The sequence below is a fragment of the Thunnus maccoyii genome, chromosome 13, assembly GCF_910596095.1.
Source record: "Thunnus maccoyii chromosome 13, fThuMac1.1, whole genome shotgun sequence".
Taxonomy (NCBI): Eukaryota; Metazoa; Chordata; class Actinopteri; order Scombriformes; family Scombridae; genus Thunnus; species Thunnus maccoyii.
In genome coordinates this window covers 30486606-30513673 of record NC_056545.1, presented here as the reverse complement: position 1 = coordinate 30513673, position 27068 = coordinate 30486606, and the positions used below count along the sequence as shown (strand labels likewise).

Below are 27068 nucleotides of genomic sequence, written 5' to 3'. Positions count from 1 at the left end.
ACCATTGTAAAAGAGACGCCTGTAAAACTGTTGACAGGACGCCTCGAACGGCAAACAACGTCAATTATGACTCTTTCTATTATGAACTTTTGATCCATGGAGGTTTTATGTTTGTAAAACTTTCCTCGAGCCGAGAAAAGTGATTTGAAAATCCGTGACGTCATCAGTATGTAAAGTCTATGGGCCGAGCGGGGGCTCGCGGGCGGGGCCAGCGGGGGGAAACACTACTGCGCGTATTCAGTGGGCCGCACAACGAGGAAGCAAACCCGGAAGCTAGAAACTTTTTTGGCGTATGCGCCAGGCGAGCAATTCCTATAGGACTGAATGGGCGCCATTTTTAGTCCGGTATCCAGCTCTTATAATACATCCATGGGCTAGCGCCTTTCTCACAATGCAATGTGTATTGTACGTGGGGAAAATCCGAATACGCATGCTCAGAGTGTTGGTGTATTCAATGTAGATCACACGAAATTAATGACAAGTGGGACAGACAGCCAGTAGCCCCACTAAAGCGTCATTTCATATTTCACAGTTGATTGGCTATCTGTCAGACAGAGAGGTTTCAAATGACGCTGCAGTGCGGCTACAGCGCGAGTTTGGTACAGTCGGCAAAAAAGAGGGGAGACTTTCTTAGCTAACGCCAGCTAACTTGAAGAAAATAAAGTGGATTTCATACTCGAGCACAGGGTATAAACCCTTTATTTGGAAGAGAAATTGGAGAAGCAGAAGCAGACACCTCGGAGCCCACCAGCCACAGAATACTGTCATCAGTCAAACTGCTGGTAAAATGAACCGCGGGTTTAACGTGGTGAAGTTTGCCGGGAGGAAAAACCGCCATGCTGCCCTTTCCTGAGCCGTCAGCAGGTGAGTGAACGCATATTTTATCATCCTTCCTTGGTTGTTCTGGTCCGTGCATTGGCCATATTGTTGTGCTTGATGGATTGCTATAGATGGTGACGAGTGTCAGTGTGTCCATGCTTATTTATTGAGGTTGTTGTCATAAAGTTGTTGTCACAGAATGGGTTAGTATCCCTAAAAAGTTGTCTTTGCGCTTCGTTGTGGTGTTGAGCTCTTTGCTGTTCGCTTATTTATGGCCATCTAGGCTCATTTGTTCTGAGCTTGGTTGTGTCGACTTATGACGATAGAATATAGCATTTTTAATTAAGCAGTATTACAGAGAGGGTGTGTTTCAGTGATGCGGTCGAGCGCCTCGTTCCTGACCGCATCACTGTCATGCCGACTTGAACTAACATTAATGCTTTCTAGAGTGGCATTTCCCAAACTGAATAAATACCACACATATAAACACAAAACTGCTTTGCTAGCTCAATCTTGTTGTAACTAAGATATCTGTTGATTTTTTTTTTCCATGGACAGATTTAGCTACTACGTCCGCAAACTTCACATATATTTTGAAGCTAGTATCGCTGTGTCACCAGCACAGCTGATGGAGGATGCTGATGTTACAAATCAACTGGTTTTCCTGTTAACTGGTTACCTTTGTTTATAAACGTTTGGAGTTTCTCATGGCAACAGCAGATGTTAAAATCACGGAGAGGAAACGTAGCTGACCTTGCAAATGCCTGATTATGATTTTATATCACTCACAATTTCATAGACTAGATTATCCATCTGATTCATTCAGCCTATGGTTTATGGAGTTCAATCAAACTTTGGGATCAAAAATATTCTTAACCATATTTTGATGTATTTTTTTTCTTTGTGCTGCTTCCATATCGCTGTGTACTTGAGGGACACATTTCTGGAAAATAATGTTCCTGCATCTGTTTGATGTATTTTCTTCTAAATAAAAACTCGCCACCAGGGTTTCGACACCAGGTGTTGAATCTAAAGGAAAACTTACGGTACATTGTGCTACATCACTGAGCGATGAGGCTTTGAGAACTACCTATATACCCAAACACACAGCCTATTTTGAAGCAAAAACAACCGTATATTATCTTTGGGTTTTAATCATCTACCTAGAAATGACCGTTGTTGTTAGTGCGACGTCATGGTCTGTAATTCTAATGAATGGCGGAGTAATATTTTTAGTGATGAGCATGGCTAGATGTGCTGTCATGCTGATTTGAGCACGTCCTAAATGTCTAGTTGACCAATCGGATTGCTTGGTCGGAATTACGTGTTGTATAATTGAGGCTTGTGACAGTGGTAATGTAAATTGTGTATTCTCTCTCTCTCTCTCTCTCTCTCTCTCTCTCTCTCTCTCTCTCTCTCTCTCTCTCTCTCTCTGTCTGACCCACTCACACACACTCACTCTCTCTCTGACTCACTCTCTCTCTCTCTCTGATTCTCTCACTCACTCTGTCTGACTCACTCACACACCCTCTCTCTCTCTCTCTCTCTCTCTTCCTCTGTATATGTGTAGCAGACCTGCTAGAAGCAGCCACTCTGTTGTTAAAAGTGTTTTGTGGAGCCATAACATGTTAAAAATCCATCAGTAGCAGAGCAAGTACTGTAGTTTTCCTGGTATGCAGCTTATCTATTGAAGTAGTTGAAGTAGTGCTCCACCAATTTTTTACATCTAAAAACGCCACTGCTTTCAGCAATGCATCATAGTTTTTAAGATCATGGAAAATCTTAATCTGAAAAGCAACTAAATCTCCTGAATAAATGTGGCGGAGAAGAAAGTACAATATTTTCTTGTGAAACGTAGCAGAGTAGAAGTAAAAAGTAGCATACAATACATGCAAATACTCAAGTAAAGCACAAATACCTCAAAACTGCACTCAAGCACAGTACTTCAGTTAGTGTCAGTGTGAAACTAACAGGAAATCATGTTTTGAAGTGTATCAGATCAGACAGCACCGATGTTTAGTTTCCTTGTTTGTTTAGAAAATAGTTAACCGATATTTCTAGATTATATTACTTGCTTTATCCAAATAATTGCACACTTATATTCAGTAGTTACATTTCCATTTTCATCTACAGCTTGCCCAAAATATTTCCCATACTCATACACATTCACTATTTATGGTGTGAAGTAAACTCTCTCTCTCTCTCTCCCTCTCCCTCTCTCTCTACAGGCTAGCTGTCTCTCATATTTTGACAGTTTTTAAATCTAAAAAAGCTGCAGATGTTCTGCCTTCATAGATTAGAAAAGTGTTTCATGACTTTATGGTGCAGATGAAAACATTCATGTAGCTTTAAAAGCTGACTGCAGACCAGTGTGAGTTGTTTATGTCGCCTGTATACAGTAAAATGACTGAAAAAAAACCCAACAAAAACCTGTTTTTATTGCTGTCAGCTGCTCGGATGATCAGTGCAACATCCTTGCTGGTGATGTATGAAAAGGACAAAAGGGCGCCTTTTTCTTTTGACAATTAGTCTGACTTCCCTCTGCTCCGCCTGCACATTCCTGCTCAGTTTTCCCTTCACGTGACCCACACACACTCCTACTATATACTAGATGTCTTTGTGTCTGAGCTGTTGAATGCTCCGGCTTTGTGCTGCTTCCATATCTCTGTGTACTTGAGGGACACATTTCTGGACAATAATAATGTTCCTGCATCTGTATGTGGGTGATAATGTGATAACTGCTACCACTGCATTCCCTCCCATCCTCTACAGCTTACAACATTGACTGTGATGATGGATAACCTTAATATCTAATAAGTATGTTTGCTTCATGTAATTATTGTTTTAATCTTTCTCAGTAGTTTTGTGCTTTTCTTATTCTTACCAATTCTTTGCTGCTTTAGTCATTTTTTCCTCCAGGTAGTCATTAAAGTTACATTCATTCATTTACTCTAATCCCTCCCTTTTTCCTATAGTTTATCCTAATATTGGCTGGAGGGTTGAAAAGAAGAGAGCGATGAGATGGTGAAGAAATCATTTTTTAAAATGGGGAAGCATCTGATTTCTTCAGAGTAGAGTTAAGTCTGAATAAGTTTGTCAGTGAGGATCAGGACTGCATATGTGTAAAAAGCAAAAACACCTGAAGAACAGAATGAGAAATATTCCTCTTTACAGATTTTTTAAAAAAAAAAAACTTTTTTCATTTCATATTTACTTTTTTCCCCTTTTTAACAGAGAAACTAGTGTAAACTGCCAACCACAGCCAAAACATACAAACAAACACATAAGTTCAGCTGGAGTTTGGAGGACATTTCACTGGTAATTTCCTCTGGGAATCAGAGAGCATTATTCTGTTGTTACAAAGGTTTTACCTCATCTCCTCATGTCACCCTGTCTCCTTTTATTTGATATACTGTTTACCATTTCAGCCCATTTGCAAGTCATTATTCTAGATAATGCCTGCCTCACAGCCCCCATTAACTCCAAGCTGCTCCTAAAGTGCATGAAAAATACCCAGGAGAGGCTCTGACTAATGTATGCACGGCTATTCCACCTTCACAACCACTTGCTGCTGTTGTTAAATATCTTTCACATCAGATTTGAACAGGAGTGGCATTAGAGGAAAGGTTAGCAGCAGTGAAGATCAGCCTGCACAGATCATGTGACATGACAAAACTCCATTTTTAAGTGCAAATATTGACACAGGATTCACCAGCAGATTTGACAATTTAGCAGCATGCACAACATGCACATTACAAGCAAATCAGTGGAACCATTATGCTGAATCGGGGGGGTTGGGGGGGGGGGGCAATTGATTCCTGCCAGTTGAAACAGACACAGGTGTGTTTTCTGTCTCCTAATCCCATAGCTGCACACAGACTCATTTTGATTTGGCTGCTGATGGATGAGGATGATCATATTTATAGAGGAGGTTGTTGTTATTTCAGGAGGAAGCAGCAGAGGGCGCACAGCTCCAATATTTGAAAATGTTGGCGTGTGTGTGCTGTCTCCTTCCTCTGAATAAAAATGGGTGACAACAGCTTCAGCAAAAGAAATACTTCTTCTTTTACGGTTTTATAGAAATTCTTTCTTCCCAGCTGTGAAATTCCACATGAGTGTAACAGAGACAAATAAAGATACAGCAGAGAAGCAAAAATAGTGTAAAAACACATGATCTAATTCAAATATAACCACAACTGTAATGATCATTACATCATCAGAGTTAACATCAACCTTATTGTTTCATGTAAATATGCTTTAAATGACTGAGAGAGCTGATATGTTCCTATAAAACTATAAAACTAATCCTGCACAGACCTTCACATACTCAAACCTGTGAGATTTAAAGAGGCTATAGGTAAGAACTATGAAGTCATTTACATGCATTAATCATTTTTTTTATTGCCAATGAGTGAATGGGTTGTAACATAACTTACAAAAATGAGACCTTCCTTGACTTTCTCAGTTGCTTATATCTGTTTTCTATGTGAAAGACTCGGGCTGTTTTTCCAGTGAAAATCCAATGGATGTGACATTTTTGGGTGCTCCTGATTGCCTTGCCTCTCACCTGCCAACATCAACAAACGACAGGCACCCACCACAACAAAAACTGTGATAACTTATCTGACAAATAAAACACCCTGCAGATATGAACTCCCTAGCTCTGTTACCCACCAGCTGCCTAACCATGCCAGCTATCACCGTTTTCTGGCTACAGTCCTTTGTTTTTTTTGGGGGGGTTGAGATGATTCGCTGCCTCCGTCGACCACCACACATTTCACAACAGAACCGCAGCATGTTGCTCCCCGGCCACAGCTGACTGAGCCTGCAGGCGTTTAATAAACACGCTTTGCGGGTCGGGTTGGGTCCGGACGGTTGATTAATGCATATTTTTGCGGGTTGAGCGGCACAGATTGGCTCTCATAATGGGTCGAGTGGGTGTGGGTATTAAAGAACCCTTACCCGAGCATCACTACCGGCCAGTGGTGTCTGGGTCTATGTGTTTGCTCTATGTGTTTGTGTATTTGTGTGTGAACGTGCACACGTACAGCAGGGGAGGGGTCTGACTGAGTGGGAGTGAGAGATGCTTTGCTGAAACATGATGCAAAACACAACATTAGTGATCCTTTATGTTATTATAAAAAGTGGAAGTGAGGAAAAACACATTACCTGCAATACTCGCACTGACAGAGTGCAAGCAGGTGCACGAGCACAAGCAACAGGATGCTGACTGCGGCTCACTTAATGGCCATCGGTGTCACTAATGAGAGAGAATTTCTGATTCTTACATGTAGAACCTTTAAATAAAGAAATACATAAACACATATACTGGGCTTGTTGTGCTAATGGAATAGAAAAGATTAAATTCGCAGTCAGAAGATCACATTCCACTCCTTCCAGACACAGAGAGTTAAATGAGGCATCTCATTAAGCTCTTTAAATGTGTTTCAAACATTACAAGACAACAACCTTGGCAGTGCTTCAGCAGAACACAACAGAAATCTAGAGTGAGAAAAACGAGCAGAGAGAAATGTACCTCTTGTTTACCAACAGCCCCCCCCCCCCCCCCCCCCATGCATACCTTGTTGCATGAAAATAGATTTATCAATAATAGAACAAGACAAAAGAGAGTAAACACCTATAGCAGAGAAAGACCCATCATCTCCAGCCAAACAGGTCTGGAGATGAATGCAGTCACAGCAGCCTCACCTTGCAGTGGATGTTCACATCCAGGAAAGTGGATGAAATGTATAACACAAGGATGCCAGTTGTGAACAATGTTCTGTACTGTAGGGTTGTTTGTATTGCTCCTTCAGGCTAGTAAATGTATCCATTAATTTACCTGCTTCTTGTTTCTTTCATGCAGAGAACACTTTGGACTGTCCACTACAGCGAGAATAGCGACAAGTCCTACTGATGAGTTATGATGTGACAACACTGTGGTTAAGGTCTGGTTAGGTTTAGGCACAAAAACCACTTGGTTAGTTTTAGGGAAAGATGTGGTTTGTGGTGAGGTTATAGAAAATGTGCTGGTGGGTTCAAGTTACTACTTCCTTAAAGTTAGGCCACCTTCATCATTATGGCTACACTAATAACCACAGGATTAAGTTTAGGGGATGATCGTAGTTACGGTTTTTAAAAAAACGTCCCGACTCGCAGTTGGAAACAGGAGACTGTGGCAAAGTCCACTGTTGGGCTAATGCCTCCATCCACCCCTCCCCTTCTGAATGATATCACATCTGAACGAGTCATAATTACTACTGCTGCTCAAATGTAACTGTATGTTGTTTTTGAGAAAGTGACATTACAATCTGTTGTGTAGTTTTTCTGGGGAGGACAGTCTCAAGAACACACATAGACACCCATGTGGTGGTTGGTTTTCCTCTTTGCTAAGATTTGTTTGAGCAGATCTGAACACAGCAATCATACTTGGGTGAAGACCAAAACAGCTGTACAGAGACCCTTTAGAGTGAGTGGTCTCTGTCTGGTCCCAAACTTATTCTGGACGGTTTCTTTGTGGTGGGAACATGTTCTGACCTTTTATCTGACTGACTACAAGGCTGCAAGTTTGGGGGGCTATGGGGGCTGTTTAGCCCAGAGTTGCTAGCAGCTAGTCAGAGAATGAATCGAGGTCCAACCTAGACTAACAACAAAGTATTCTGGCTTCTTCAGGACCTTCTTCCTGTGTTTATGTTGTCTCCCACCTCAGACACATCTGACCAATGAGAGGAGAGAATGTTCTCTCTTGTGTCGAAGTGTCCTTGTCCAAATTGCTCCCGATGGAGTGTGTGTGTGTGTGTACGAATGAGTGGCAAACTGTAAAGTACTTTGGATAAATCATCATATAAATGCAGAAATTTATGCATTTATATGATGTTATGCATTTTGGTTGGCTTGAATTTTTTTTCTGTGTAAAAATACACCAAGTTTACCAACTCATCCACTGATTCAAACCAAAACGAACCAACTATAGGTTTGAAAATGCCCTCACCTGACCTGCATGTCTCAGTACTCTGGAACAAATTGTATGAACATATACATACATATATACATATATATATATATATATATATATATATATATATATATATATATATATATATATATATATATATATATATATATATATATATATATATATATATATATATATATATATACATATACATATACATACATATATACATATATACATATATATATATATATATATATATATATATACATATATATATATATATATATATATATATATATATATATATATATATATATATATATATACATATATATATATATATTAAGACTCCGCTGTAGAAACGACTGAAGCTGGAGATCAAATCCAGGATCAGTCATAGATGAAGCAGTTTAGTCCCAAGCTGCTTCACATAACTGTGAGCTCACGTACATCACCCCCCCCCCCCCCACCTGTGCCACCTTATACATCAATGCCTGTATCACCTGCCAGCTGTCCGTCAAACTACAAGTTTGTGGATAATAGCGCCCTGGAGGTCTCGTCGCCAAAGATGATAAGCTCATGTAGAAGACAGGCTGCAGCTGGAGATCAATATATAACCAAACTGTGGTGTGTGGGGCTGTCTACTGCACAAACTCATTTGCTCATCCTCCCATAGAGCTTAGATCTGATTAAATATGGACTATATTTTTTTTGAAAGTTGAATACACTTCTCTTGTCAGTCTAAATTTACAAGGTAGGGTTTCAACAGTTTTCCCAAGTCTACTAAATGAGTTGCCAGATTTGCTATCCTTGCCCAAATTACATTTTAGAGTTGAATGATGTTCTCCAGCCACAGGGGACAAAGAATGAAAATTTAAAAGCAAAAAAAAATAATTTTCTCATCAGCAGCACTGTGAGAGCTTTCCTCACATATGATTTTTGAGTTTTTAAGTCTGTGGAAAGGTGCTTTGTACAGCTGAAATTGCTCAGCTGTGATTTTAGCAGAGTCATCCAGTTTTTAACACTTACAACATCGCCAACACCCTTAAATGAGAACATCATCTGTTTAATCAAGAAAATCCAATAAAGGATTTCTTCCTGCGGCAATCGAGTAAACTCAATGACTCACAGCTGATCTGGATCCAATTCTACCTCACGTCTTCCTTACATCATCCATCTTTAAGTCCAGTTCTTCTTTAGCTCCTCCCACCCCAAGGCAAAGCTGCGGCTTATTTTCTACAGTGGTGGAAGGGTCACTGAAAGCTCCTACATTTCATGAAGGAGAAGAAGTAAGTAAGTTGAAGCTAGTCTAATGCAGTTCATTGAAAAATGAAGCCAATGCAGAAGTGCCAAAAACTGCAGTTCATCAAATGGTCACTTGAGGCTCCAAAAGCGAGTCAATCTCCACAGACCTCCATGTTAAAATGCCCAACTTTACAGCTCAAATAAACATGTTTGAAGCCTGGAACAAAAACTGACCGCTAGTGACGCAGCACTGAGCAGCGCCATGCAGCGTGCTGTTTTGAGCTGAACTTTTGTCAGACGTCCTGTTTCTATGTACTTTCTGTCACTCACATTGAAAGCGTATCATGGACAAGGAACAGCTGATTCATTTAGTTGAAATGAGGAGTTATCTCTATGATACCTCCTCATTTCACTACAGAAACCTAAATAAGGTAGCAGCTGGCTGGAGGGAGTTGCTGTTGGATATATTGCATGTCACTTCCAGTGCAGAAACATGTAAATATCACAATATAAAATGAATGTTTCCTGTTTAAAAAGCACAAACATAGAATAGCAAGTACTCACCCATCTTGTACTTGAGTGGTTACATCTCCAGCCTGATCTGAGTGCACAGCTGATAGATACCTGGTTTGTTTACATGATGTAACAAGTGCATATTTAATTCATTGTGGACAGAGAGCGTCTGGTGTTACACGATGCGGCCTGATAGTCAGACGTTGGCTTGCTGTTAGGACACGGTGTAACATGTATTTAAAAATGCTTGAGTAAACGAATCCAAAAAGATTCTTGAGAAATGGAAATGGTTGCATCTATTGTTGTCATTATGATAACACTAGAGCAGCAAAAAACCAAAAACACTGCACCAGACTGCTACAGTTCATTGGTTCACTTTAAGCATCAAATGTAAGAACAGAGCAAAACCAAGAATTGAAAGGTTTCTGATCTCCTTGAAATTTGGACACGCAGCGCAATTAATATTAATAAACTGAAACTGTGAATAAACAAGCTATCAGCTGATTGGCTCTGCAGCAGTGGGGCGGGGCTTCTGGACTCTGCCTGCATGTCATGATCAGAGCTTTACAGCCCTGCCGTGAGAGAGATGAGAGGATGACCTCTCTCTACGTATGATAATGTTAAAAGTTAGGCTTTGTTATGGGTTTCCTGACTCCTCTTAAAAAAGACAAGACAAAAAGAGAGAGAGAGAGAGAGAGGGCGAGTGAGCTGGGAGCACGAGCAAGCGACAGAGAGACAGGCTGGAAAGTTTTCTGTGATGTTATTGTCATTTAATGTTATTTTCTGATTGTTTCACGGTGGTTAGGTTCAAAATCACAAATAAACAAACATCAAACACTCAACAGGTGATTTACTGTGGAGACAGACGCTCTTTTGGTGCAATTTGGACATGTGACACATAAACAGCTCTGTGTCTGAGTGCAGCAGGGGCTGTTTGATATAAACATGGTCACATCACAGCGGGGTGGGGCTTCTGGGCTCTGACTTACTGAGTGGGACAAAGGCACGCACCCTGCTCAGAGAGAGAAGAACAAGCACACGCGGGAGAAAACAACAGAGTTAGAGGCAGTAAAACTAGCAGTCACATTTGATTGACAGCAAAATCAACCAATGGAAAGCCGTGAACTGCTTCTACGGTTCAACCTCAGTTTGGTCTCACTGGTGAAGTCTCTGTCTAAAATATTATTACTACAATTACTACAAATTAAAAAAGCAACAATGAAATAATTACTTGGCTTAAATGGCAACAACTCATATTACAACTCTAAGCAACATCACATGCAAACAACTACAAGGACATCCTTTCTTTCGGCTGACAAAACACAATTCCCTTAAATCGGCCCTTCACTCTACCGACCAATCAGCTCAGGCAGGAACCATACTTAATCAGATCAGATGTCTCGGTCCCTCTCTCACCTCAAGTGTCACAAGTTGGCATTTGTCATTTCAAGATCGGAGCTGGACTGAGGGCAGAGGCCAAGAGAGAACGCTAGAGTGGAGATATGGACGCAAGCGTGCCAGAGCTTTTCTTTGAGACTGTGAATAACGAATGATAACCCTCATCCCTGAAGTATTTAGGTTAAGTTTCTGTTTTTGTCTGTTTGTTAACCTAAATGAACTGAAACCGATACTGAGCTCTGTGCCTAGTTGCTGAGATGTGAAGAGGACCGGAGTGTGCTGGCCCATCACACAGTCTCATGTACGACACTGCAGGGAACAGGTGGAGCAACAGCAGGAAGCTATAGTCAAGCTCACCAGGGTTCAGGTAAGGCCTGCTTCCTTTTCTTGTTGATTGCCAACCAAAGTTTATGTTGTGGCCTGCTAGTGGCTGGTACAGCCAGAGGGCTCAGTAGTAATTATATCCCCTAGACCTAAAACAAATAATTGTATCAATACTACCTGTGCAACCACTGCAATACTTAAATATTCCTCACCATATTACAAAGAAAACGTCACATCTTCACTTAAAACACAAATACAAATCAACACAACAATTTCACCCCAATTCAACTCCCTACTCATGGTACAACCCGTGACATCATTGATGACATTAGAAAAAACATAAAACAGGAAGTGTCCTCTTAAGAAAAATGACAAAATGGGTCGTAATGTCAGTCGCCATCTAGTGGCCATAGTAATCATGACTCGGGGAAGTGGCGCTGTCCAGATGACATACAGTACATACAAGGTGACAAATTGCCATATTCAGACATGGCAGTTTGGGTGGCTGGTTAGACTTGCAAAAAGTGGACTTAGTGGACTTTTCTGCAGGAGACTGCTGTTCACTTCCTGCTTCCTAATGCGTGTCACATTTCCAATCACAAGTTTTTTGAAAACCTAACAAGGAAGTAGTATCTTTAACCCACACCACATTTCAAATGATCATTTAAACCCAAACCATGATCTTTCCCTAAACCTGCATAAATTATGACAACCTCAGTCAGGATTTTTTTCCTGAGTGTTTTTATTCTCCTTTAGCCATGATAAAAAATATTTGAACTTCACTTTTTTGTAAACAAGCATTTTCAAGTGTCTTTCTTATATCCACTCAGGTGAACAGCATGCGTTTGACTTTTCAACTGTAGAAATATGTATTTAACAAACCAATTAATAAAATGATATATTATGTGAAAACTATAAAATAATATATTTTTGTAAAGCTGTCAAACTGATGTTTTCACCTATTTTAACATATTCTAAACTGTTCAATGCAATGCAAATCGTTGAACCTCGCTCCTGACTCCTCAGCCTCTCCCCTCTCTCTTACTGCATTTATTAGAACATGAGCTACAGATGCCTTGAAATGCAGAAGATGCTTCTTTTCTAATCCAGACATTCTGAAGAGGTGCCAGGCATTCCCTCAGCATCCTCAGCTCTCTCAGCATCCTCAGCGCCCTCAGCTCTCTCAGCATCCTCACCTCTCTCAGCATCCTCAGCTCTCTCAGCATCCTCAGCACCCTCACCTCTCTCAGCATCCTCACCTCTCTCAGCATCCTCACCTCTCTCAGCATCCTCAGCTCTATCACCTCTCTCAGCATCCTCAGCTCTATCACCTCTCTCAGCATCCTCAGCTCTATCACCTCTCTCAGCATCCTCAGCTCTCTCAGCATCCTCAGCGCCCTCACCTCTCTCAGCATCCTCAGCTCTCTCAGCATCCTCACCTCTCTTAGCATCCTCAGCTCTATCACCTCTCTCAGCATCCTCAGCTCTATCACCTCTCTCAGCATCCTCAGCTCTCTCACCTCTCTCAGCATCCTCAGCTCTCTCAGCATCCTCAGCTCCCTCACCTCTCTCAGCATCCTCAGCTCTATCACCTCTCTCAGCATCCTCAGCTCTCTCAGCATCCTCACCTCTCTCAGCATCCTCACCTCTCTCAGCATCCTCAGCTCTATCACCTCTCTCAGCATCCTCACCTCTCTCAGCATCCTCAGCTCTATCACCTCTCTCAGCATCCTCAGCTCTCTCAGCATCCCCGACTCTCTCAGCATCCTCGGCTTTCTCAGCATCCTCGCCTCCCTTAGCATCCTCAGCTCCACTGGCATTTGCTAATCCTTTTTCTGGCAGCCATTCATCATTACTACCACTAGCATCATCTTCACTTGACTCAGATGGTATTTGCTCCACTATCCTGTAGGTTTTTCTATCATGCAATGTGCTTGAGCTCTACAAAATATAAAGATACTAACTGTTACTCACCTAATGGAACTAATCTGCACAAAATATTGTTTTTGTTACAAAAAACAAGTTACATTCTAATAACATAAATCACATTTTTGATTTAAAGCCAAAAAAGTTACTGCAGATGAAATATATAGCCAGCAATGCATGATGTCCAATTTATTGGACAGATGATTAATTGTCAATTTTAACAACTGTATTACTCCTTAGTTGTTACTTGATGTTACTAAAATTTTATTGACCTGCAAGGGCCTCCTACTGTAGAAGGATTGGCGAGATATTCCTGAGCTGCTGAGCATTCCTGGCCGTCTGTCAGCCACCTTGGTTTTGAGAAACTTGTCTTGCACTTACAATGGCTGGCCAATGGATGGCAGTGTATGGGATAATAGCTGTCCACTTTAATAACCACTATGCATGATTGTCACATTATAAGACATTGTTATTTTTAACAGATGTGTAATGGTTTTGGAAAGCACAGACAATGATGTTGCTCTGCCAATTACTGCTGATAAAGGTGCCTGATTAGAAAATGCTTCTATGAGTCGTTCTGGTGTGCATGGTGAAATGACCTATTTGGTTGTTTAATTTGGGGAACTTGTTGTGTATTAGGCTGCATTCAGACCAAAATCAGCCCTGTGTTAAAACAATGCAAGGGGCTGCATTGGTGGGGCCGTGTTGTTTAAGGTCCGAGTGAGATAATGAAATACAATCCAAGAAGTCATGATGGACATATTGAAGGCTTATCAGATGCCAAACTTTAGTAATACTCACAGACAGGATTTCACAACTCTGGAAAGTTATCACAGCGGCAACTATTTCATCTTATCTTTAACAATCAAATATAGTGTGCAGGAATGTGTGCTTGTGTGTATGTGTTTATGCAGCAACTTGCTGGACAACCCTAAGTTGTTTTGCCAGAGCTCTCTGCGTTCGCACCCCTGCTGCATCAACACACTGCCTGCATTCAAATGAATGAGAGGGTTGCATTTTTTCACACAAAGCTAATGTCTGTCTGAACACCACCTTAGAACAAGTAAACCTAATACTTAACTCAAGAGAACTAAATATTAAATCAATAAACACTGAAAATAAAGATGGTATTCTGGAAAACAAATAAATGACCAGTACGGTTCTCACCCTCTTTGTCACACCAGACTTATTGTAATAATTTTGAAGATATCCTGAATTTTTCTCTGGCGCCACCATCAGGTCAAATTTTCCATTTGTTCATACTTGGGATGGAAGCTCCAGTCATCATAGCGGCTAAGAAGAATAGGCACATGGCCCAATACATGAGCAGGGCCCAGAAAGGAATTGGTAGTAATACCAGGGGAGCCAAGCACCTGCTACTGGTTGATAGAGCAGTCACCCAAGACTGCAAGACCAGGCAGACCAACTTGTGCACTGCTTGGATTGACAACAAGAAAGCCTATGACTCAATGCCACACACATGAATACTGGAATGCTTTGAAATGTGCATCAACAGGATACTAAGAGCCTTTATCAAGAACTCAATGGGGCTGTAGAAAACAACTCTGGAGGCCAACTCAAAGCCGATTGCACAAGTTACCATCAAGTGCGGTATATACCAAAGTGATGCACTATTCCCGCTGCTGTTCTGCATAGGCCTGAACCCCCTCAGCCAGATCATCAAAAAGAGTGGCTACGGATACCGGTTCCAAAGTGAAACAACCATCAGTCACCTCCTCTACATGGATGTCATCAAGCTGTATGCCAGGAATGAGCGAGACATCGACTCACTGATCCACATCATCAGGATCTACAGCAACAATATCAGAATGTCATTCGGACAAGATAAGTGTGGTTGGATGGTATCAAAGAGATGTTCAGGACAGCTACAAATACCCTGGGATCCTGCAGGCAAATGGGAACCATGAGGAGGCCGCGAGGAAGTCAGCCACAGCCAAATACCTACACAGAGTAAGGTAGGTCCTCAAAAGTCAGCTGAATGGGAAGAACAAGATACGAGCCATCAACACGTACGCCCTGCCAGTCATCAGATACCCCGCTGGTATAATAAGCTGGCCAAAGGAGGAGATAGAGGCCACTGATGTCAAGACAAGGAAGCTCCTCACAATGTATGGAGGGTTTCCCCCAAGTCCAGCACCCTGAGACTGTACACTAAGCGGAACGAGGGAGGCCGAGGACTGGTGAGCGTCAGAGCCACTGTTCAGGATGAAACAACCAAGATCCAGGAATGCATCAGGAAGATGGCCCCCAAAGATGAGCTGCTGAGTGAATACCTCAGGCTGCCAAAACCCGATGATGCAGAGGAGGAGGAACCATCATGGAGGGTCAAGCCCCTACAAGGCATGTACCACCAACAGATAGAGGTGCCGGATATCAAGAAATCCTACCAGTGGCTGGAAAAGGCTGGAGTGAAAGACAGGCACTTAGTACAAGATCTATATATATATATATATATATATATAATATACACACATTCCCATTCCCTCAGCTGTACATGTATGTGTTACCATTGTCATCTGAAAATTAAAATAAATAAAATCTTAAAAATAGCCTCTACGTTGTCTTTCTTGGAATAACAAAAGCTGTTGAGCTCATTCAGGGCAGTTTTCTGTGTGAAATCCTACTTGACACCTTGGTTTATAGAGATAAACAGCCCCCCTCCCAATGTGGTGTGGCTCATCAGTAGTCAAATAAGGAGAGATTATCACCGCAGGTCCTTCTCTTAAATTATTTTCACAAATGGCTTGGCACAGAAAAGACAGATTACCACAATGCTCTCTCTGCATTGTCTCATTCAGCGGGCTAAATTGGAAATTATCTCAGTCCTCCGGATGGCCAAGTCACCACTGTTATACTAAATGCTCTGTTGGCTGTTGTATAGTCTATTCTCACTCTGTGGCATGCAGCATTCAGACATGAAACACTGCTCAATTTTATGGTAGTTATGTTACAGATAAATAAAAATGGCAGCCATTTAGTTTTATGACAGGAGAATAGGATTCAGTAAAGAGGGCTTTACATTATTTTATAACTCTGAGCACTGCTTTATGGGATTACAAACTGTAAACAGACTGCAAAAGGTTGACAGAGAACATTTTTAATATCCTTTTTCATAATCAGCAAAAATTAAACAGGAGGGATTCTGACATTATCGGTCACATCTCCTGAGGAGGAGAAGGAAGAGGAGGAGGAGGAGGAGGAGGAAGAGCAGGGAACACTTGGTTCATGTATTCAACATGAAAGCCAAACATTGAGGATTGAGCTTTCTGCTTGGTCAGGATGACTTCTGTGGCTTCTGTCACAGTAAGTGCACTGCTTACTTTTTCCTCAACAATGGATACAATGGAAACTAGCTGCTGTGGGAAAAGAGAACCCCACTTACACATTTTCCTCACCCACATTCTTCCAGCTTGTCTGTTTGAACCAAATTCTGGTCATTTACATTACTCTGTGCTGCAGAGAGCTGCCCCATTAGCCCACACACATGTTAATAACCTTCTTAAAGCTATAATATGTAACTATTCTGCATTCAAATGTCTAAAACAACTAGACCTATGTTATATATTTTGTTGAGTTGTGTACTTACATTATCCCAAATGTTTCCAACAATTTTCAAACCCAGAGAGATCCGTAATTTTAATTTTACCAAAGAGTATGTGCGCACAAGATGTATGCGTCGTAACTTTTTTAGATCTTGGACGTTTTTAACTGTATCTTTTAACGAAGGATTGGAGGGATGAAGGATTTCAGTCACTGGATGTCTGGATCTTGAGTTATCAGAGAAACAAGCTGAGCAAATATTAGCAGTGCGGCTAACAGCCCCTCCCAGACATCCCCTTTCCGCCAAACAGTGTCAGAGAAACACTGATTTTTTTAAGTGAAACTGCTTTATTTAGTGTTTTCACTGCTTTTAATCCCTGTGTGCATTTGTTTTGGAGAGGAGGAGACCTCTGCAGATAATTCGGCTCCTGGTAAAAACATGTTGAACGTCTGTGTCTTAAGTTAGACAAACAAGTTGAGCAAATGTTAGCAGCAGTTTGGCTAACAGCCCCTCCTTATGTCCTGTGACCACCCGACAGCATCAGAGAAACACTGAATTTTTACATGAGACTGCTTTATTCAGTGTTTTTACCTGTTATCTGTTTGTTTTGGGAGGAGACCTCTGCAGATAATTTGGCTTGAACGATGAACACTGAAGTAATCAGTAATCTCCTATCCTGGAGAAGCTGGTTGTTTAACAATGAAAACAACAACTCTCATGATCCCACGCTACTTCCTAACATCATCACACTCTGTCTTTTGTTATTGTTTTGATTGAGAGACCCCTAGTGGCAGAAATTACATATTGTGCATTTAGAGCTGGAGTGCAGGACTTTCGTCTCCCCCTTCTGGCAGTGAAAGTAATTACAAAAACACTGTCGACACATGCTTACATCATAGATTCCACTGCATGAAATGACTCTAATGAATGGAAAACACATCCATTCAACTACTGCACTACTTTGTTCACATTCAGAAACTGACTGACTGATTCAGATTCTGCACTACTGTTAAAGTAACAGTAATATTTATGTGATTGTAGCATCTTTCATGTCACCCTTATGGCAGAAGTTTTTGTTTGCTGAAAAATGAGGTAAGCCTGGTGAAAATTGGTTCACTCTATACACCGCTTTAAACCCATTCATCTCAGTGCTCCTGGGTTAGATCCATGGGATGTGTGTGTGTGGGGGGGGGGGGGGGTCAGATGATTGGATGGTCAGTTTTGGTTACACATATTTTTTGGAGGCAGAGCTGCTGTGATTATCACACCAAGCCAAAGAACAGAGTTTAAATAACAAATCAGAAAAATGAAAGAATAAAAATAAATTCTGATAATTATTTTTCCATCAAAGCCCTTTTAATATACTTTCTCTCTGCCTTAGAGTGCCTGAAGAATTTTTTCTTTTCTGTGACAAAACACGTATGTTGTTTGTGTATCACCCTGCTACATTTTGTTCACATATTGTTTTGACATGTATTTCAGTTAACAAATGTACAGTATATCTCGCAATATGGGCTGGCTCAATGATCTTTGTTGTTTATAACTTCTGTTTTGGTTTAATATGGAGAAATTAATAGTTTTGTGAGCAACTAAAATATCCTCTGTTTTGAGTAGTTTTTGAACCAGCAGGGATCAAAAATACCAGGGAAGTAACACACTAGAAAAAAGGCTGGAACGCTAGTCACGGAGAGAGAGGTGAACACAGACTAAATACACTAGGTAGGGAGAGATGATGTGGAACAACTAATCAGGGCAGAGTAGGCAATCACACAAGGGCAGGAAGTGAAGTATCTGAAACGAGAGGAGAGGTGAGTATTTCAAAATAAAACAGGAAATGAATGAATGACAAAAAGTCATAACCTAGGAAGCGGGTCGAGACATAACAACCAGACCTCTCTGCACCCTAGTCAGTCATATGCTCAAAATGTGTTAGTTACTGTTGACACAACCTAATTGTAAAATGTAATAGACCCACACCAATTCACCTCCCATGCAAAGGTGTTATCAGATGTTAAGAGGTATGTCAAAAGCAGGGCCGTCACAGGGAGGGTGCGACGCCCTGTACGAGGTCCTGCTTATTGACATGCATGCGCATGAATCACAGTCACACGCACATAGCTATTCTAGTTCTACTGCACACAAAATCTCAGTGCAATACATTTCTAACAAGCAGAAGAATACAGCATCATCATGCACACAGTCTCAGCTATGACTTTTTATTATTATAGTCTCAAAAAGGAAAAAAAAATCATCCACATCATCATCGAGTCAGCTCAGCTGTCAATTTATTTTGGCATGTTGAAGTATGACAGTATGTTAAAATTCAATATTTCAGGTCTGTATTCTACATTTCATTCAGATTTTAGATCATTTTTCAGACCAGTTATTTTGGTCAGACCTCGCTCTTCTAGATCCATTGCAGGCTGTATAATACGGGAATATATAGGCAATACATTTTGAACAAGTAGGCTAGAATAATACAGCATCATGTGCACATTGTCTAAGCTTAGTTGCTATAGTCTTTTAAAGGAAAAAAATCAACACCCACTGATGACAGTCATCTCATCTGTCCCTATTTTGACATGACATTTCTATGTAAAAATGACAAAAGCTGAAATGTTTCAATTCAATATTTCAGGTCTATACATTTCATTATGGTGTAGGATTATTTTTTCATACTGATCAGGTCATACATGGCCTAGCCTACTGTAGTGTGCACTGTACTGTAACTCAAACAAATGAGATGGACTCAGTCCAACTCACCATACACATAAATGGATTAAGTGAAAGTCACTTTCCTTGACTTCTTGGCTGCAAACTCAACGATAAAATCCTTGTAGTCCAACTTGGATGCAACATCCTTTTCGACTGATAGAAGGGCGAGCCTACGTAGTCTGTCCTGCAACATGGAGGAGCGCAAATAGTTTTTGATTAGCTTCAACTTTAAAAAGCTTCGCTCACCCAATGCCACTGTTACTGGGATAGTCAACAGGATCCTGAGCGCAATCTTACAGTTGGAAGATTCCTTTTAATCCTTTTGAGACAACAAAGTGTTTGATGTGCTGTAGTTGTTCACTTTGGAAGTATCTCTCCAAGTATCCTCAACTCATGGTAGAGGTCAGGTGCGTTTATGTCCTGAGATTCAGACGTGCTCAGAGCATCATTCAGTCTTGTGTCTTTGCAGGTCAGTCTCCTCCATTTCACACAGTTTGGTCAGATCAAAAAGAAATCCAAACATGTTGCCAAACTCCTGCATTGTTTAAAATGGGTACAGAGAACAGTGAGAGCCTGGTCCATTATCACAATAAAGTAGTCTGTTATATATGCTTGCTCTGTGTCTGGGGTATATTCATTTTGATTTTCATCCCATTTGTGTTTCATCATGTTGCTTTGATTACAGGTTCAGTGTCCATATCAGAGGCAGTCTCTGTTGCAGGGGATTTTGCAGACACAGATCTGTTGTCTCTGTATTTTCGCATGAAGTCAATTAGTCCATTTAGCTGAGACAAGGCCACATCCAGCTGCATGTTCCTGGACTGGAGTGTCTTACTGACAGTGTTCACGGCAAATAGAATATCATACCATATGACCATAGACATAATGAATTCAAAGCTTTGCTTTTCATTTTGGGGTTGCTACAGTCCTCTGCCTCTTCAAGCAGAGCATCCCTAATATCACTTGTTTGATAGTGTGTTGCTTTTGCACTCTCTAGCCAACATTCCCACCTTGTTCAGATAGTTAGGGACAGCATTGCCTGCTCACTCTCTGAATCATAGGGCGCTATTTTTTCTTGACCTTGACCTGACCTTGAAACTGGCTTTGCCCGTCTCTGTGGTCAGGGACATCATAGACATCATAGAAATACTCAGTGAGGGTGGGATTTGAAAAATATGAACTTACCTAAAACTTTATTTAAAGGGAAAGTCCATACCGTGGATGCAGTCATAAACATCTGACCATTTTATTTATTTATTTTTTAATTTATGACGTTATTGTTGTATTATTGTATTGTTGTAGTATTGCTTTTAATTTGTTGAGCTGTTGTTATCATGCTTAACTGTTATCATGCTATGAGAGCAGTGATGTGACTGGCTGAGAGAGTGTTTAATAATCACTACACCCACTGATCTATATCCGCCTTCACCCAGCCCTTTTGTGCTTTGTGCTGCTGCACATACATGAACTAATATAGCAGGTGTACACAGAGACGCCCACACAGTCTGTTTGCCAAAGACTCTTGTCGCTGCACTCGCACAGTTAAAACCGGGTCCACAGATGTTAACATCAAAGTCAAGTTGTCTTTCTTCATGTTGTTAAGTCTAAAATCAAAATCAACATTTTTTTTAAAAATACAAATTTGACTTGAGTGCAAGTCATGTGACCGGAGCCCACACACCTCTGCCTCCTCCTCTTGACCCTTCCCACTCTTTCAACTAATGCTCCTCAGTCAGAATCACCTGGCATTTTAGCTGTGCTGACTGCACTTGATTTCACACTGTGAGATTATTTCTTGTTCCAGAGCAGATTTTCCTCTGAGAAATGTTTTTGAACTTCAAAAAAGGAGAAAAAAGATGAACCTCTCCTCTCTTCTTGATTGTTTGGAAACTCTTTTTGCCCACTACATTATTGCTTAGTCAGAAATTGTAGTTATCCATGCAGGAATAGCCACAAACATTCATGCCCTCGAATTGAAAACAGCGTCAAGAGTCTCCTCTCCTGTGCTGAGAAAGCAGACTCACTCAGATGATCTTATTGTTGCAATTGATTGAGTTTGTTTATGAAGCTCAGTGGATTCGTCTGCAGGCTCTATCCATATGATGGAGGTCTAGGCTCATCCTTCACCCTCATCAGACAGTTTTCTAATCAGCTCCATCGACTGCTGCTGTGGGCGTATGGCAGCAAACATGTTATAGAGGGATCAGAGAACAGCATTGAACTGGATTTTGTCTTGGTGGAAACACTGGCACATCCTCTGACACTCTAATTTAATAAAAGTGGCTCTGAAGTGGATTTCTTTGTACACCAGATACAGTACACAGACCTGCTTAGTGTTAAGGAAGAAAAGCAATTCATCATGTGTGGCGTGTGTCTTTAATGACATTGCAACTGGCAATGATGAACAAGAAAACATTTAAAAGGGAACTTAATCAGAAAGTAATACAGTAGTGCAGCAGCAGGTTGGAGTTGGAGTCTATATTATAGCACTCTTAGCTTTTAATCAGTGAAAAATGACAACTCAGATATTTGCCACACAGAAAATGTTCCCAACATAAGCAGAGATTTAAGCCAGGAAACTGTTTTTGTTCTTGTGGGGAATATTAGTTTGTTTCTAAAATCATTCCCAGTTTTGGCCATAGCTTGGCTCCACTTGTTGCTTAGCTTGTTGGTAAAAGCTGTTGAATAGACAGAGCAGGAACATGGCTACAGGTTAACCTCAAATATGACAAAGGAAAATTTGTAGCAGCACCATTAGCTTCTGGTTCCTTGTACTGAATGTTCAGTTTGAAACACAACCACTGCTTGCATTATCCTTCTGATGGAGGAGGATTTTCTTACGTCGTGCCCATCTTTCATTTGATGCATGTACATCTGAGTTGTTCCTGCATTAGGATTCAGCAGGACCATTATGCACACCGTAATACTCTGCTCTGAATAGAAAAGCCTTTGTTAATGGCCCTATTGAGTGGTACAGTATGTGACTTGCAGGGACAGCTTAATCATTGATTACAAAGAAGTACAGTATAACTGTGGGCAAAATTTAATAAGTATGAATACCGCCAAGCTTATATGGAATTTGGGCACAACTATTATTTGACCCAATGCGCCAAAGTGGCTGTGAACTCACCATGGTTAGTTAAATGGTCCTGATCCACCCAGCCATTACATGTGCATCAGATCCATCAATGTTTCATTTGATCCCCAACTGACCATTTCTTCTTCCCAGTCAAAACACTTCCTTAGCCAACATTTAATCTTATCCATGCTCCTATAAATAATCATCTATATGCTTCTCATTTCCATCCAATTTTCAGATTCTTCGTTCTGCCCAGATTTTCTTCCTACCATCAGTTCACTGACAGTGACCACACTATTTTTAATCTTTCTCAGCTTGAGCTCACTGTGACTGATGTAAAGGCTCGGCTCTGACTGTAACTTTGTTCTCAGTTTATAAATGACTGCTTCTTCAGACAAGCTATAGCTGTCGTTTCATTAGCTTGATCACACATAGGTATATTAGCATGGAAAATACAGAGATAACCAAAAAAAGCGTTCCCACTGTATTGTCTTGCATTGCATGTGTGACACTTTGTAACTTCTTCTTATTAAAAGTGAGGCAGGGGTAGATAATAATAGAAATATGAATCATAGTCTGTCATTGTTCAGTCACCCAAACCCCTCACAACCTAACTAAGCTGAAAATCATGTACAGTATGCTGCCTGCTGGGAATTCTGTTAAATGTTAGCAATTTTTGTAATTGACATCTCAAAGGATTAAACATCTCCTCCAGACATGTTTTAAGGCAAATAAAAAAATACTCTGCGTTGAATAATAATTTGGGTTTGATGTGTTCTTTTCATAAAATAGTTCAATTACCTGTTAGAACTCAGATTTAAGTTGAACACGGAGGAACTTTCCTCCTTCAGCAAATGAATGTGGAAAAAAAAAACTGTGCAGTGAAGCTCAAGTATTTAAGTGAAGTTTCAATAAGCAAAATACATTTTTGATTGTAGGTGGACTTTTAGAATATTACTGAATACAGAAGATAAGATTGTTGTTGTCCCACCCTGACATACTGATATTTAGAAAACTGTCAATTTCAGACACACATTGTATGGACTGATTCACACGTTTTAGTGCTTCCTCTCTCTTTGTGCAAAGTTCTATTAGTACTAATAATCTACTTCTAATTGTTCTAATCTATCTTCTAATCACAGGGTAGCCTGATGGTGATGCTGTTAAGCATGACACATGTTATGAGGTTCCATTAGTCTTGCAAGAAAAAAAGTAAGGTTTCATCCAATAAAACATGATGAAAATCAAAAGAGGGAACAGCAGATGTGTCCTTGTCTCCCTGCCTTTGTATGAATGTACTGTATCCATCAGTCTGTTGAGAGGAGCCTCAGGTCCTACCTGTTTTGGTGGCAACTGGAATTTGTTCAACATCTTCCTAAAACATATTCTTCATATTTTTTTATAAGAGCTACCTAATGTTGTTAGTCTGTTCTCCATTCTGTACCATTTGTTATTTCTGTTGTGTATGTCATCTGTTGCATGTCTGTCCTTCCTGGAAGAGGAATCCCTCCTCTGTTGCTCTTACTGAGATTTATTCCTTTTTTCTTTGTTAAAGGGGTTTAATGGGGATTTTTTTCATTTCTGAGTCGAGGGTATAAGGATAGAGGGTGTCATATGCTATACAGATTGTAAAGTCTTTTAAGGAAATTAAACTGAACAAGAGTTTCAGTTAAAGGGACAAAACTGAAGTTATTGTAAACTCCATCATCTATCTTCGTTTACTGTCACTCTGTTCATCCTCATTTCTTGTCTGCAACCCCTTTAGAATGGAGCAGTAAATGATTATAAATGATCATTATTATATTTTTAAACTTTCAAGCGGGATGTGGATTGGCCTGAATCTATACTACTTCTCTTTTTAGCTACTTTTGAAAAGAATAAAGGTTTCTCGCCCTGGGCTCTACAAGCAAAGCTCTAGTTTGAAGATCCATTTGATTGTCTATTAGTCATTTGTGCACTGAACCTCTCAGGCAAGCTGATGCCTGAGGACATAAGAGAGGCAACATTTATAGCCTCTTTTAAGCACATTATTATTACCTTTTCATTTATGAGTTTGAGCTGTCCTCAGTACAACAAAATGACTAACACATCTACTAAGTCATCAGAATGAGTTCCACTGACCGTCGTCCCTTACTCCCTGTGTTGATCTGCTCAGATGAACAAAGCCAGTGTTGTTGAGTAATCTCTTGCTTGTGCTTACTAAAAGTTGAACATTCTGTTGAGCTGTCTGTGACCTTACCATCAGCGCTTGAAATCCCATTATTTACCAGCTAATTGGACATGAAGCTGAAGCTTTGAGCAGAACACGATTGAGCACAATGATAGATGAAATCCCTCCTAACTTGACCTCGCTGTTAGTGAGGTCTGATTTGATAGCTAGCCTATCAGATGGCCAGTGGTGATTATCATGCCAAACAGCAACACAAATAAATGTCAGAAAAAGTCAGGCCTTTCATCCATCTCTCTCGGGTGGAAGCGTCATGTACCATGAAAAAGATTAACTATGACTGGAGAACGTTCAAGCACATGGACGCAGCAGCCGTCAACTCATCAAACGGAATTCAGGGTTTCATTATCAGGCAGAGAGCCTTCCTCTGCTCTGCTCTGCAGCACTAACACAGCCTCCTTCCCAATGCCATCCCATATCTCCATCCCCACCTTCCATCTCAGGTGCATCGTACATCCTAAACTGTACAATTTACACATTGCTATCCAACTCCACGTTGTGGGATTTCCCTTTTTTTTTTAAGCTTCAGCGCACACACAGACACATTTTTACAGTTCCCTACCTTCACATCTGCCATTCTCTTCTTGGAGTCATTGCAAATCCCTGCGCAGTCCCTATGAAAGAGAACTGACACTGAAATTTACATGTGGATTAATATGACTGGGGGGTCGCTTTTGTATGCAATACAAGAGATGCTGGTGGTGAATAAAAATGCATGAAAATGCTGGCATTAAATATGCCATCCTCTTCCCCGTGGTCCCTGGAGTTGGAGCCCCTGGCATATTCTTCTTTCTCTCTCTTTCTCACTGCTCCCAACAAAAAACGAGTCTGTTGAAAATCATCCAGCTAGATTTCAGTAGTTACCAAAATGCTGAAATATTGTAACAATTGTTCTTTCTCTAGCAATGCTACTGGAAGAATTGCTAGAATAGATAGCTGGTTGCTATTTTCTGGCATACAAGCAAATAATTTGACACAGTGCAATTTACTCTCTGGGAGGCCCACAGCATGAATCATAAGAAGTGCTGGAGCGACTTTATTTTTCAGTTTTCAATGCTGCTGCGTGAAATATCTGCTTCTGTCTGTTATGTGACTGTCATGGCAGATGAGCTTGAATTACTGTTAGGAATGCAGCATCATTGAAGACAGCTGAAATACTTTGCATGTCGGCGTAGTAGTCCAGCGGATCTTCACACAGAGGGGGCAAACGAGCAGAGTTAGAAATGAAAACGATGGTTCACTGAGCAGAGAGGTCGACTCTTGAGGCCCCAACCTCACACCTTTCACTTCGCTTCTGGAGCTAACGATCACATTCAACCCACTCGGCCTCTACTCCACATCTCAGCGGTTACCTCCTGGAGTGCAGGGAGCAGCAACACTGATGGTGTTAAGGGTCTTGTAAGCAAGACAACAGCAAAAACCTGTTTGAGTTTCAAACCAGGGACTATAAATTTTGCATGTGTGCAACATTGGGTGACTTCTGTTAAAGCCAGTACATATAAATCAACAAGTCTTCTAAATTAAATTGGATTTTCCTCCAGACTGACACATATAACCATTTTTTGATTTGTGCCTTCCAAAACTGTTATGTAAAAGCAGAATAAGTCAAATACCTAGTTTTAACATGAATTCAATTTTGTCACAGAGAGGCCTCTTGTTATTCTTTTAGGAGCCCTTGGGAGCTATTTTGTCTCGTGCCCAAAAAAGGTAATGTGCTGGATTTTAGCTATATTTGGGGCCTATGTTTTAAGAATGTAAAATTCCATATATGTGACATGCATGAGATGAATACGTGATCATACATGTAGCATCTCATGGCCTTATGTCAATTGATTGAATATATGTAACCTTAGAATGTTATCAAATCAGATGTTGTCTCATAGTCTTTGGAAAACTATATAAGGTGTATTTCATTTTCCTTTCTTTGAGACCGCCTGCTGTTTTCTTCTTTTGACTTCTGTGTTGAGGTTCGTCTCCTTACAGCTGTGTTTTGTGTATTTTTTCATATGTGTGTTTAGAAAATTTCCATCACAGTTGCACATCACTGTTGTAAAAATCAAACCATGTTCTGATTGGACATTGCTTTGGCTAAGGGACCTTGGTTAGGGTTAGAGAGAGACATCAGATTGGTTCAGATACCTACAGTACCTGGTTTAAGAATGACTGTGGCTAAAATGAAAGGAAATTGTTCAAACTGTTTAAAATGTGCTCTGTGTGTTTGAGATGCTGATAGGAGGATGATATTGTGGATTAAACTGGTTGTTGGTGATTAATTCCACATGTCAAGATCAGATTGTTGGCC

General features: G+C 40.6%; 1 long non-coding RNA gene across 1 annotated transcript in view; it reads left to right on the top strand.

Annotated features, from left to right (window-relative positions):
* Nucleotides 1–320: 320 nt before the first annotated feature.
* LOC121910064 overlaps nucleotides 321–27068 on the top strand; it is a 28544-nt gene continuing 1796 nt past the window's right edge. The window contains exons 1-2 of the long non-coding RNA XR_006099582.1: nucleotides 321–864; nucleotides 11183–11300. This is a non-coding gene — a long non-coding RNA (uncharacterized LOC121910064). The remainder of the gene's footprint in view (nucleotides 865–11182; nucleotides 11301–27068) is intronic.